This window comes from Ostrinia nubilalis, chromosome 14, assembly GCF_963855985.1.
Source record: "Ostrinia nubilalis chromosome 14, ilOstNubi1.1, whole genome shotgun sequence".
In the NCBI taxonomy this organism is placed as follows: Eukaryota; Metazoa; Arthropoda; class Insecta; order Lepidoptera; family Crambidae; genus Ostrinia; species Ostrinia nubilalis.
The window spans coordinates 3,253,742-3,266,765 of NC_087101.1; the positions used below are offsets into that span (position 1 = coordinate 3,253,742).

General features: G+C 34.7%; 1 protein-coding gene across 1 annotated transcript in view; it reads left to right on the forward strand.

Annotated features, from left to right (window-relative positions):
- The window catches only part of LOC135077979 (connectin-like), a 71,139-nt gene continuing 58,115 nt past the window's right edge, over nt 1-13,024 (forward strand). Inside the window, exon 1 of the mRNA XM_063972518.1 lies at nt 1-256. The gene's annotated coding sequence lies outside the window, so the exon portion shown is untranslated. The remainder of the gene's footprint in view (nt 257-13,024) is intronic.

Below are 13,024 nucleotides of genomic sequence, written 5' to 3' on the forward strand. Positions count from 1 at the left end.
TGCGGTGGCGAGCGAACGCCTGCCACGAATTTTGCTCGCGATCACGAACTACGTTACAGACTGTCACGTGTTACCGAGAGTGTATGCTCCGCACTATTTTGATTTTCAAATGGGTATTCCGTAAGTGAATTGTTTTAACGCAATGGATTTTCGAAGAGACAGTGTGTTTGAAATAAATATACCCGGACTAATTTAAAACAAAAACGCTCGTGAGTTCCAGAAGAAGTTAATATTTGTGTTTATAACATCGTTGAAGGTAAGTCGTTTCAATTGTTTTAACCGATTTTATTTATTGTGTATTTTCAATTTATGAATTAATTATTACCGAATTAAGTTTTTGAAATTGAATAGGCACTAACAGGGCAGATCTTAGACTGCATCCTGGTTAAGTGACACCAGGTGTGACTGTGGTCAAATACATGCCTTGTTATGCATAAAAAAGACTGAAAATATTAAATAAACATACGTATACTCTTCCGAATAAAAACTTATAGCGTAAATGCTTCATACATATTTCATTTTCGACCAATTCGCAAACAGTACGGTACAAGAATAAACTGAATTTTATTCGTTTTGTTTTCCATTGAATATGATAGCAGAGTGAAACAGCAACCAATAGTTTTATAAAATTTTATAATACGACCGTCGGGCGCGAAGCAGCGCAGCGGAAGTTTTAAAAAGTTGTTTATATGCATTTTTATCGAAAGCTCCCGTTTTCAAAGCTATTGAAAGACTGAAGTTTTTCTTACACTTTTGCTCTCAATATTTTCCTGCTTTCTTCCACTCTGTTAGTTTTTGTTGAAGTTTTATTAAAACTTTCATGAGACCTATAGCCAGGTTATATTCGTATATTAGACAATGACTTTGTGTTTGTATTTTGTTAACGTAGCTACATTTTATTTTTAGGTTAAATGTGTAATATGAACACTATTAATTTACAAAGACATTGAGACTACACCTAATTTAATTTTCGGAGAACTTAATTTAGTAGCGTTTAGTTATACTGTCACAAAACCTGTGAGAACAATTCCGAGAATTAGGTCATCACTTTAGTACCTACAGTTTGTGATAAAATGATATTATATACTTATTTGACACATAAACTTAATGATCGTGACATAATAATGTACTCATACACCGATAATAAAGGCTCAAACAGTGATTGCTACCACTTATCTTTATATTTACGACCGTCCATAACTTCGGGTATCATTAATAATTATTATTTATCTCTTATGGGAATCGAACCAACAGCCACTTAATTTAGTCCAACATTTAAATAAGACCAGATAACTGTCTAAGGCTAAGTTGCACCAACTAAGTTTGACCGTAACTTTAACGATAACCGGTGTTTTTTATATGGAATTTGACAGATTTTTGACGTTTGTCCAAGTTAAAATAAGATAGTGCAACCCAGCCTAAGAATTAAAAAGCTGTCTCGGAGTTTGATATGAGGGTATGAGGTGTCAAATGTCCGCATTTGAAATATACCGAAGTAAATACCTAATTTATTTCAACTTTCCATTAGGTGAGATGCAGGCCAAGAGTTTCCTCGTTAGAATAGAATAGAAAACTTTTTATTTGCAAGAAATGTAAAAAAAAAAGTAAAAAAAAAGTTGTGTTATAACAAAAAAGTTTGGAATGGAACCTTTTTGGAATTATTCTATTGCGTATGTCTATCAGCGATGATATAGGATTCTAACAGTAAAATATTTTTTTCAAATCGGTCCAGAAGAATCAGAGCCTTCAATGCAAACAAACAATCCGATCTTTCCTCTCTATACCCGTAATATTAGAATAGATTATACAGATTTCCCACCATAAATATCCCTTAGGTTTAAAAGGCCTAAGTTATCGGTCGCCCGGCGCGTCCGTCAGTCCTCCGGCCGTACATTAATTCTGCCGCTCCAGATAGAAACAGGTGATATAAATTGGTATATAGTTCCCATTTATATTGTTTAATTTGTGCGACTACGGTACTAGGTTAGTGGTGGGTTTGGAAATTAACTTTGTACAACGATTTAGGTATTATACCCCCAGTTTCTGAAAGTACTAGTTCGCTCATTTTCTACTATGAACTTTTCATATCAAGTTCAAACCGGAGATTAGTGCACCTTGTAAAGGTTATATTTTATGAAGTGCTCTATACTGTTTTGAAGTTAGTAAAAAAATATTTTAATATAAAATATTATTAATAAATATTTTTAATAAAAATAATTTTTTTTGTAGAATTGAAAAAAATAGCTTTAGGTAACAGAGAGGTTAAATATTACAAAATTATGATTCTTTATAACATGTAACATTTAGGCCCAGAACACACGGTGAAACGCAACTGCAACGAAATTGCAACTTCTAGTTACTTTTGAGTTGCATCTAAGTTTCTGCCATAGCGTCCGTTGAGAGACCACACATAACGCGACCAGTTTGAAACCGATTTCTCCGTGTGTTCTGGGCCTTAGTGTGTGCGTTGCATGTTTGTTTGCTTCAACGATAATAAGGTAGATACGGTCGCGGGTTTGAATCCCTTTGGGGGTAATTTATGAATTTATTTTTGAAATAATTTCAATGTCAAATAGTGTAACTTATTTTATAGCATTTATGTTAATATTAGTTTATCAAATTCGTCAAATAGTTTTTAAAGTACCTAGTTAGAAACACAAACTTTCGGGCTGACAGTATAAATATAAAGATACCTAACTACTACATGAATATTTACGTTACAAATTGGTAAACGTTTACCGAACTGAAAGCCAATAATAATTTATTATTTACAAAATAACCTTACCTTATTTGGGTTGCGCTAAAAGGTAAAAATACAGGGCAGGCCAAAGTTATCGGTCCTTTCAGCCCGGTTTCCGGGCAGCAGTAATTCGCCTGTTCCAGTCTAGATAAAATTCAGCTAAAGCATTATAAATTAGGTCGACTTGCTCCGCCATTAAGGCTCTTTGATACGCGAAATTCTGTATCGGAAATAGGTTTTAAAAAGTTTCAGAGCGGATTTCCGTAATTTTAATTATAGACCTAATGAATTTGGCATACGTGTCACACTTTTGTAGCTGCTATATTTAGGGTCGATTCGACCAAACAAGAGTAAATATTAATCTCAGAATAAATCGTGTCATTTATATATTTGACATATTATTTCCCATACTGAAACTGTCAATGTGCCAGTTATACCAGGAGTTATTCTCTGATAAAAGTTTGGTCGAATCGGGCCTTAGGCATCTAATACATTTTTTGATTTAAAATATTATTACATGTCACATGAGGTAGTGTAGAAAATTAAAGGTACCTAGTGTGACGTCCCGTTAAGGCTAGTTAGTTAGTTAAAAAGCTATTTTTTTTATTATTATTTTTTAATAAAAAAAGATTATTATCAATTTGTATTGCCCAAATTTGGTGCGTTATCCTGATTGAATCCTGGAGTGTCCCGAGTTGACAACAAACAGGTATATTTTACAGTTTTTGTGCCCTACCTGGGACTTGATCCCGCAACCTCTGAGTCGAACTGTATTAAAGTCGATACCTCTGAGTCCAGCAGGTAACACTGAGCCATGTGAGTATTAGTTAATTTGAATGTTTACTAATTTCGAGCAATTTAGGAAATAATACTAAATTATAAGAAAAAAATATGACGCTAAAGTTAGCTTCAAATACCAAAATGTCCCAAATGGATATTACCGTTTTGCCTTTGATGATAAGACATGAAGATAAATGTGTAATCTAAATAAAAATATTTAAATATTGAAGTTGTAGATAAATAAAGGTTATTCATAACATTGAGGACTACAATCTGTAATGATACAACCGATGTTTAATTATCATAACAGACACAAATAAATAAATCTACTTATACGAAGCAAAACAAGCAGCTGTGGATAAAGTTAAATAAAAAGAAATATCAAATGTAGTTAATTACATAATTTCCAAAGAATATTCGATTAGTAGCACCTACGTATTCAATGTAGGACCGTATATTATGAACCCCAAAATTAAGTCGACGTACATTTAACTTACATTACAGTAGTGTTTTAAAACTATCGATAACCTTTAAGAACAGTTAAAATACTATCGATAGTAGATATACAATAAAATTGATAGAGCAATCATTTAAATCATCGGGAAGAGCCTGGATGCGGGCAGCGCAGGACCGTGCATTGTGGAAAACCTTGGAGGAGGCCTTTGTCCAGCAGTGAACGTCATTTGGCTTAAATCAATACTAAAGATATAATCTTACATTTGTATTGATAGCTGTTTCCTTAACCATGGAGTTATGACAAGACGTTCAAATAAAATCTGTCATCTTGACAGCTCGGAGCTGTCAGTTGGGTTTTACCGCGTTTTCCCGGTAGGTACACCGGACTCGAGTAATTCCTAACGATGATTTTGATAACTCTTGTAATTAACAGTATGTAGGACTATGATATCGATATCCGGCTAAAAAACAGCCATTTAGGTACTATGGAATAAAACTATCGATAGACTTATCGACATTTCATACTTAGCTTGCAACTCTAACTTACAGTAATAACTCACATTATTTTTCCCTCGTACTATAAATTAATTGCTATCGTAGGGTACAAATTAATTATTCGGCTTATATGAATGTACACTATTGTACATACTTCTTAATTTATTCCGCTGTAATAAGGATCAAATTCCGATGAAAACGGACTTACTTACTTTATACATATTTTGGCACGTGACTTACCCTAAAACTGTTGAAGGGGCGCAGAACTTTGTTAGAGAAAACTTCAAAACTATTTCATGTTTCACATTATTAATTGATCTAGTTAAGTTTATTCGGTCTAGTTTATTAGACTTAGCCGGTCCTAAGCAAGCTAAAGTAAAGTTAGGCCGATATTAAATATAAATATAAGTAGGTACGCTAGAAATACGGCACGGCACATAAGGCTAAAAAACCTACATAAATAGTCTATACTAACTACATTAGTAGGTACACACGTAGGCAGTTACCTCGTAGTCCCGAAATTACGAAACTTTTCTCGAAAATATATTCATTCTCAAACATACCTACTTAGTCTTTTCTGTTAGTGGTTTAAATATTACATATACAAGCAAATAAATACATAGTGAAAGCCGAAATAAGTTCAACCAATGAAAGCTTTTATTATTGTAGCGAGTTCAGAGAATTACTTCGTAATCCAGGCATTAAACTAGATAAATTAATTATTGAACAGTTTTTGCGTGAAAGAGTAACAAACATTTTTGCGTGTAAGGTACACCATACAAACTTTCGCATCCTACTACGATTAACTACATAAAGAGCTTTAAAGTGCAAATAAAAAAAGGGAAAGATATAATATTGGAATAGAATAACTTTTATTACATTTATATCACAAACATTATGAGAAATAACAAAATAAAATTATGTGATAAAGAACAAAATATTGTTTCCACTTCTTCTATATCCATGGTATAGGGCAGGGATGGCGAACCTTTATGTCTCAACGTGCCACTTTTCAGAAAAAAATGTTTGATGTAGTCATAGACACGTGCCATTAAATTAACACCTAATGCTATCAAGTGGCACCACTGGTGAGTGACACGACCTTACTCTACAGTGGCACTAACTGATGACGGCAAATACGATAGCTCATAATCAAAACACATTATTTACTATTGAATTACTGAATTTGTGATTGGTGGCGTGCCCAAAATATTATGTCGCGTGCCATCATTGGCACGCGTGCCATTGGTTCGCCAACCCTGGTATAGGGCATAGGGTAAAACCCTTGCCATGAATTTGGTTTTGATTATAATTTGCACTTGACTTCACAGGCTGATAGTTTTTCCTAAGGTCTCCCTTATCCAGACGCAATCCAATCTAGTGTATCGCTTTCTCAACTGCGACCGGAAATCGAATCTAGGACTCGCTGTTTCCATGGCTATCCGCTGTTTTCATTGTTAGTTTTACTAGTGAAAAAATCCAAATGTAATTTTTTTTGAGGTAACGTTTCAAAAATATTCTGAACTAGCTTTTGCCAGCGGTTTTGAACGCCCGAATTTGCATTTATGAGAGAAAGACTGGAGACATTTTCAAGAACTGGGATAAAAAAAAAACTACCTATAAGTAGATAGTATGTTTTCCCTGAGTGTAAAACTGTCTACATTTAGTTAGTGGTTTAAGCGTGGAATGAGATCTGATTAATAAACGAAGGTAAACTATGACTGATTAATAAATGAAGTAAGATAATTACAGGAATTCTGAGCATATGAATGGGTCTTTAAGAAACAATATCGCCCAGCAAGGGTTAGAATCCAATCAGGTCGCAGTCATCGACTCGGCGTCACGTGGCAGCTAATCTTGAGCTGCAGATACGGCTTCATTCAGTGAGGCTGTGGTAGATTAAACTGTTAGCAGTCAAAGGTGTGTTGTACAAAAGTATAGGTCTATGTCAGGGGTGGCCAACTTGATTAGACATAAGATCTACTGTTTACTAACGAAACCCTGGGTGATCTACTTCTTGAAATCTTAAATGAAACAGCATAGTTTAGTACACAATCATGTAGTATTTTTTGCCTTGCCACGATCGACTGGATTAATAGTCGCGATCGACCGGTTGGCCACCCCTGGTCTATGCTAATTGCACTGGATTTTGGTCTATGTTGGAAAGTTTATAACTTGTCATCAGAAATCATATTTGTTTAAGAAAAGCTTATAGGTGGACCTAAATATTATTGTGAACCTTAATAGTAAGTTTTTAAGAAACTATATAGCTCATGAAAACTCAATAAGCTGTCATGTATTTCTGATTCACATGACAGCTAATCTTGGGCTCTCAGATACGGCTTTATTCAGTGAAGCTGCGGTGTATTAAACTGTTATCAGTCAAAGGCTAGGACGGTGTGTTATTACCTAGCTAGCGTCAATTTCGGTCTATGTCATGAAGTCTATCGTAGCGCGAATTGGCGAACTTCGTAGAAATAACGTAAGATTCTAAAGGACGAAGCACACTTATCAACCCGAAAACGGATTCGTATTCCGAACCGTATCAAGTCGAGGCGGTCATTCTTTGTGCTGCAACGCACACTTATCAGCTAACGTAAAGTCTGTTCGCCGAGAGTTGATAAAAAAAATTAAATATCAGAGGTTCTAAACTCATTATAAATTGCGGCCCGCTAATTATTTTTGTCGATATAATGAAAAAGTTGGTAGATTATTTGGCCTGGCCTTTTTTTTTTGGCCTGGATTCTCGGCTCGGTTACAATTTAATTTTGGACTACCATTTATAAGAATGTTCTAAAAATACCAATTATCTACCAAAATCTACTAAACGATTTCGCACTACTAAATCATCGTTCTCTTTGCCTCAAATCTACCAAAAAAGTAGAAATCTACTAAAAGTGGTCACGCTGTGGCCGCCGCCGCCCGACGGCCGGGGCGCTTGACGACACACAGTGTTTTAGAAACCCTCAAAATCGGACATGATTAAGTTAATGCCATGAGTCGATAGCGTCTTATGTTTCAATCACAAGAGTGAAACTCACGTGTGCTCATTTTACTTGGTTTTTGAGAAAAAAATTGTGAAATTTGGCCGTTTTTAAAATTCCAAAAAATGAAAAAAAATATTTTTTAATAATTAAGAGGGTTTGTAAACTTGTGATATAGCTAATTCGATTGATCATTAAAAGACGCATGTATTGTACTTTATTTCATTTCTACAAGTCAAGTAGTTCCAGAGATTTTAATTATTTTTCATTATTTAGACTTTATTTTTTTTCTTCCATCCTAAATGGAATCCGCAATTTTATTTCATACTGAACAATACTTTGGTATAGCCTCTATATAGAAATGTTTTTATCTTTCGTGGATCGTGTCTTGTACCAAAGATATCTGAATTTCTTTTTTTTTATTTTCGCCTATACAATTTTTTATAGCAATGTTTCATCGACGCATTTTAATATGATAAGGCGTTTTAAAGAATAATTACAAGGGGACTTGGTCGTCAAAAATACGTGTCTCCCGTGCCAAATACATTGTGTCGTTTATATTATTATGGACTTTTCATCCTCTGTACTGTGTTCGGTATCTCCAGTATCTCCAGTATCTTCGGTGTCTTAGTGTTCGTGTTGGCAAGGTTGAAGTAATGAAAGTACTGCTTTAGAGAAAGGTATTCTTTTCAATTTAATTTGCTAAATGGGTTTTAGCAATCGCCCTACGAGTGTGGACCCCTTCCCGTGCCACACACAACCCTTCATGGGAGTATAGTTAACGTCAGATTATATATCAATGCGTATATGAAACATTGCTATAAAAAATTGTACAGGCGAAAATAAAAAAAAAAAAAAAATTCATATATCTCTGGTACAAGACACGATCCACAAAAGATAAAAATATTTCTACATAGAGGCTATACCAAAGTATTGTTCAGTATGAAATAAAATTGCGGATTCCATTTAGGATGGAAGAAAAAAAATAAAGTCTAAATAATGAAAAATAATTCAAATCTCTGGAACTACTTGACTTGTAGAAATGAAATAAAGTACAATACATGCGTCTTTTAATGATCAATCGAATCAGCTTTATCACAAGTTTACAAACCCTCTTAATTATAAAAAAAAATTTTTTTTCATTTTTAGGAATTTTAAAAACGGCCAACTTTCACAATTTTTTTCTCAAAAACCAAGTAAAATGAGCACACGTGAGTTTCACTCTTGTGATTGAGACATAAGACGCTATCGACTCATGGCATTAACTTAATCATGTCCGATTTTGAGGGTTTCTAAAACACTGTGCGACAGCTGCGTGGCTCGTACCATGGTACTCAGTGCGCGTTGTGACAAACGACGCCCGCCATACAGAATGCGATAATTAAGCGACAGTCGCTATTGCAAGACATTTTATAATATTTATCAACTCTCGGCGAACAGACTTTAAACGTCTCGACTCGCGGTTGACAGCGTGCGAATGGCGATACGGTGTTGATCCCTTTCTTTGATAAGTGTGCTATGACCTTTATGGTGAAAGATATTTTCAAATCCGTAGCCTATTCAATACAAATAATTGAGTATCTTTTTTTATAATATTAGTGTAGATAGACGCTACACTTTACGTCTTTGTGTCACGTAAACTTTTTTGCATATATTCCACGTGATCATCAGGCATAAATAAATTTTCTGTACGTGTGTAGCTGTATTAACTATACTACAATTAATAAAATTGCTCTCCAGTTAATTAATACTAGCATCCATAGTGTTTCAATCGATACATTGCTGCAATCCTTTGAGAAAATCACATGCATAGCGGAGCCATTGTATCCAGTAAGGCTTGCAAGGCGTCACGTGCCTATCCGGGTCACGGGGCGGCTAATTGCTCACCGTCCTTCTTGGCTTCATTGAGAGTTTTGCCGCTTCACGAAATTTTCCATAAGGAAATTGAAAAGGCTAATAAATTCTTTAGACAATAGGTATCATACTGAATTGGTTGGTTGGCAAATGTAAATGGGTTTAATTACTTAGTTAATCTCTAAATATCAGTGCTGGTCTACATTATTTATTTATTTATAACAAATGCTTGTAGGATTACAGAAATTTCAAGGCCCCAACAAGTTGTAATGGTCGGTTTAAGCGGTATCTGAAAAATATATTAGTTAATTGCGGGACTAATCAACTAAAGCACTTTTTAATTACTCTAGCAACATAAGAATATGTAGCATGTCGACCAAACCACTTAATACTTTAAGTGGGGTGAATCTTGAACTGCTTAAAAGTAAAGCTGGGTTTCCAGCGCACAAAAACATCTTTTTGTAGGCAACTTTGTTGAATGTTGAGATGTTTTTGTTGATTGTTTAGGTAGGTCAAAACAGACACTGGACACTGAGGAATTCTATGAAAACAAATTGGATGTTTTTCTTTTAATTTAAGTCTAGTTCTCAAGTATTCTTTGGTTGTACGAAGTTTATCCGTTCCTGGAATACCTTTTAGTGTTACCAATGTATTTAAGGAACTTCGGATTGTGTTTAGTTGTTCACGTGCTTTTCTTTGAAACCCTGTGTAAACAAGGTTAGTTCTCCAAGATCCGATGGCCTAGTAGTTCAGGCTGTTTTTGAGGTAAGTGAGTCTAAGGGTTAGTATAGTTGCTTCAATGTTCTAAAAAGAACCTTATAAATATTATAAAACTAGCTGACCCGGCGAACTTTGTTCCGCCTTAATGGCAATAAATAAGCAGACTTTTTTTTAATTTCGAAAGGGATAAAAAGTATCCTATGTCCTTCTCCTGGCTCTAAACTACCTCCCGGACAATTTTCAGCTAAATCGGTTCAGCCGTTCTTGAGTTATAAGTGGAGTAACTAACACGACTTTCTTTTATATATATAGACTTTGACGCCACTATAATAATATTATGTTAAGTTATAATACGTAATATGCTTAATTGCAATGAAAATGTTAAATCTTATGTATTGACTGTACTATGGAATTAGCGTTACCACAGTATTACGTAGTACACAACCGTCCGACCGACGATCTGGTGTAGGTGTAGTATGTAGTAGGTAGGTCCTACTAGCATTGCAAACAAACCTCAGTGGTTTATGCCAGTGCATTTAATTGTAATATGTTTAAGAACTTCCTTTGTAAAATGATAATAAATGAAAAAAAAAGGTAGCTGGAAGAACCTGGATGCCGGCAACGCAGGATCGATCGTTATGGAAATCCTTGAGTCCAGCAGTGGACGCCATTTGGCTGACACGAACGAACGTAGTACATTATTATTCTGGGTTATTACTTTTGATTTGTAGGTATATTAATTGAACATTAATACACATTCATTATACAGTCAATTACATTCCAAAACAGAGAGTCGGGAAATGACACGTGTGCTTTGCCTTGTTAGTCAGTTATTTAATTTTTAGCGTTAAGAGTTGCATCTCAAACTAATTTTAAAATTATAAATACCTAATTTGAAAAAATTAAACTGCCTAAGGCGTGAATTGGCGTAGGTTCAATTCCCGCCTTAGGCAATTCGATTTTTTCAAGTTATTTAAATTTTAAACTCTATATTCTTTAATTAATTAAGTAATCCAAATTAATAACACCAAAATTTAATCCAAACAAACGTAAAGACGCACTTATACTTACGAAGTCGTTTTGTCCCGAGCACTCAGTACCCTCATTACTACAAGCAACCTAACGATCAGATAGTAGAGTTAGATGTAAAGATACTTTAACCAAATGTGTACCTTTGAGTTCTGAAAGCTTTTCAAATCAAAATGTTTATTAGTATGTATACCCTCTTCAGGGCATTATACAAGTCCCAATATAGCTTGCCCTACCACCACTTCGGGACAACATATCGGCTGGTACTGAAAAGAAGGCGGTTGAAAGTCAGTTTGCCTTTGTAAGCCTTATTTTTATTAAAGGTTCGGCCAAACCAACGCGATCAGTCGGCGTGCAGCGATGGCGATCAATGCATTTAAGTCTGATTTAACAGATTTTAACAGCTGATGGCATAAAATTTGAGAATTCAAAATGTTGGTGAGTCACACAAACCCGTCTTTCTTTTCGGTTGGAATCCTTCGTGGTAAAACCAAAGCCAGGGTTTTAACCCTTAAAGCGGTATAAAGACATAAAATATTTTTCATTGCTTTAAAACCTTATTTTTTTCGTTAAAGTTAAAAGTATGGTGGAATCAATTCTGCCACCACTAGGTAAAAACTTACCAGATTTATAGATTTCTAAACTCAGCTAGACCTATTTGGCCTTTGGCAATCTTCTGTCACTAAGTTTTAATGGTCTAGATTCGAAATTAAAATTTGTAATAAGTGGCCCTACTGAACCCAGCGAAACAAGTCCTTAATGTAGCCACTCAGAGAGCGTGAAGCCAGAATAATACCTTAGTACCATTCAACTGGCCCCATATAAATGAAAATGAAACAGAGATGTCCGAAAGTTTTCGTTATAAATGCTGTTTCTACGTCCAAAGTTACTTTAACAAGGGAACTTTAATTTCTCTGATTTTTCCTCTTTTTCATAAAGGACGGGAAACTGTTATAGCCCGGGACAAGTTGCGGCAATAATGTTTAGATAACGCGACTTGGCGGCGTTTTAACGTAGGATTGACGTTAGCATGTTACATTATAATGGTTATTTTGGTCGGGAAATACAGGTAACGGCTTTTAAAAACGATAGGCCAGACGCTAGTTTTCTTGGTGTAATGTTGTTTATATTGTGCCTGTGCACTGTTGACACTATATCAGACTATAGTACATCAGTGCAATATAGTGCGTATTATAATGATCTAGACACGCGGCAGCGTAAGCTTATTAGTTCATTCACTAGAGAGTTAGCTATTCGTGGAGGGTCACTAATATTAATCAATGATAAATTAAAATGTAAAGAGCGTAAAGATATTGTATCTCTCTCTGTTGAGCGAACTATTGAGCTGTCATGTGCAGAACTGGACGACTATGTTATTGTATGTGTATATAGACCCCCATCTAGTAACTATGAATTATTTGAAACCACAATGGAAGAGGTACTTAGAAGAGTGTGTAATAGTTCAAAGAAAGTAGTTGTATGTGGAGACTTTAATATCAATATAATAGAAGATTCCTCTCTTTCAATACGGTTTTTAAATTTATTCAAATCTTTTAACTTGTTAAATCTTTTCTCTGAACCAACTAGGGTGACTCCAACATCAGCTACTTGCTTAGACAATATATTCTGTAACTGCTTAGTGCTAGAGAAATCAATAATAAATTTTGTTAATTCTGATCATTGCGGTCAAATAGCGTCATTTCAACACCATTTTGTGCCATCGAGCAAGGAAATAGAATATAGACCAGTCACTGCATCCCAGAAAGACAAATTTAAATATCAAATATCTAATAAGGTCCCACTTTTGCATTATTTTAACTGTAGTATAAATATTTTATATGAGCAATTATTTGAATTAATTAAAAATGAGTTCAATAAAACTTTTCCTAAGAAAACAATTATTATTAAAAACAATAAAACTAAATTCAGTGACTGGGCTACAGTAGGTATTTATATTAGTAGGAAA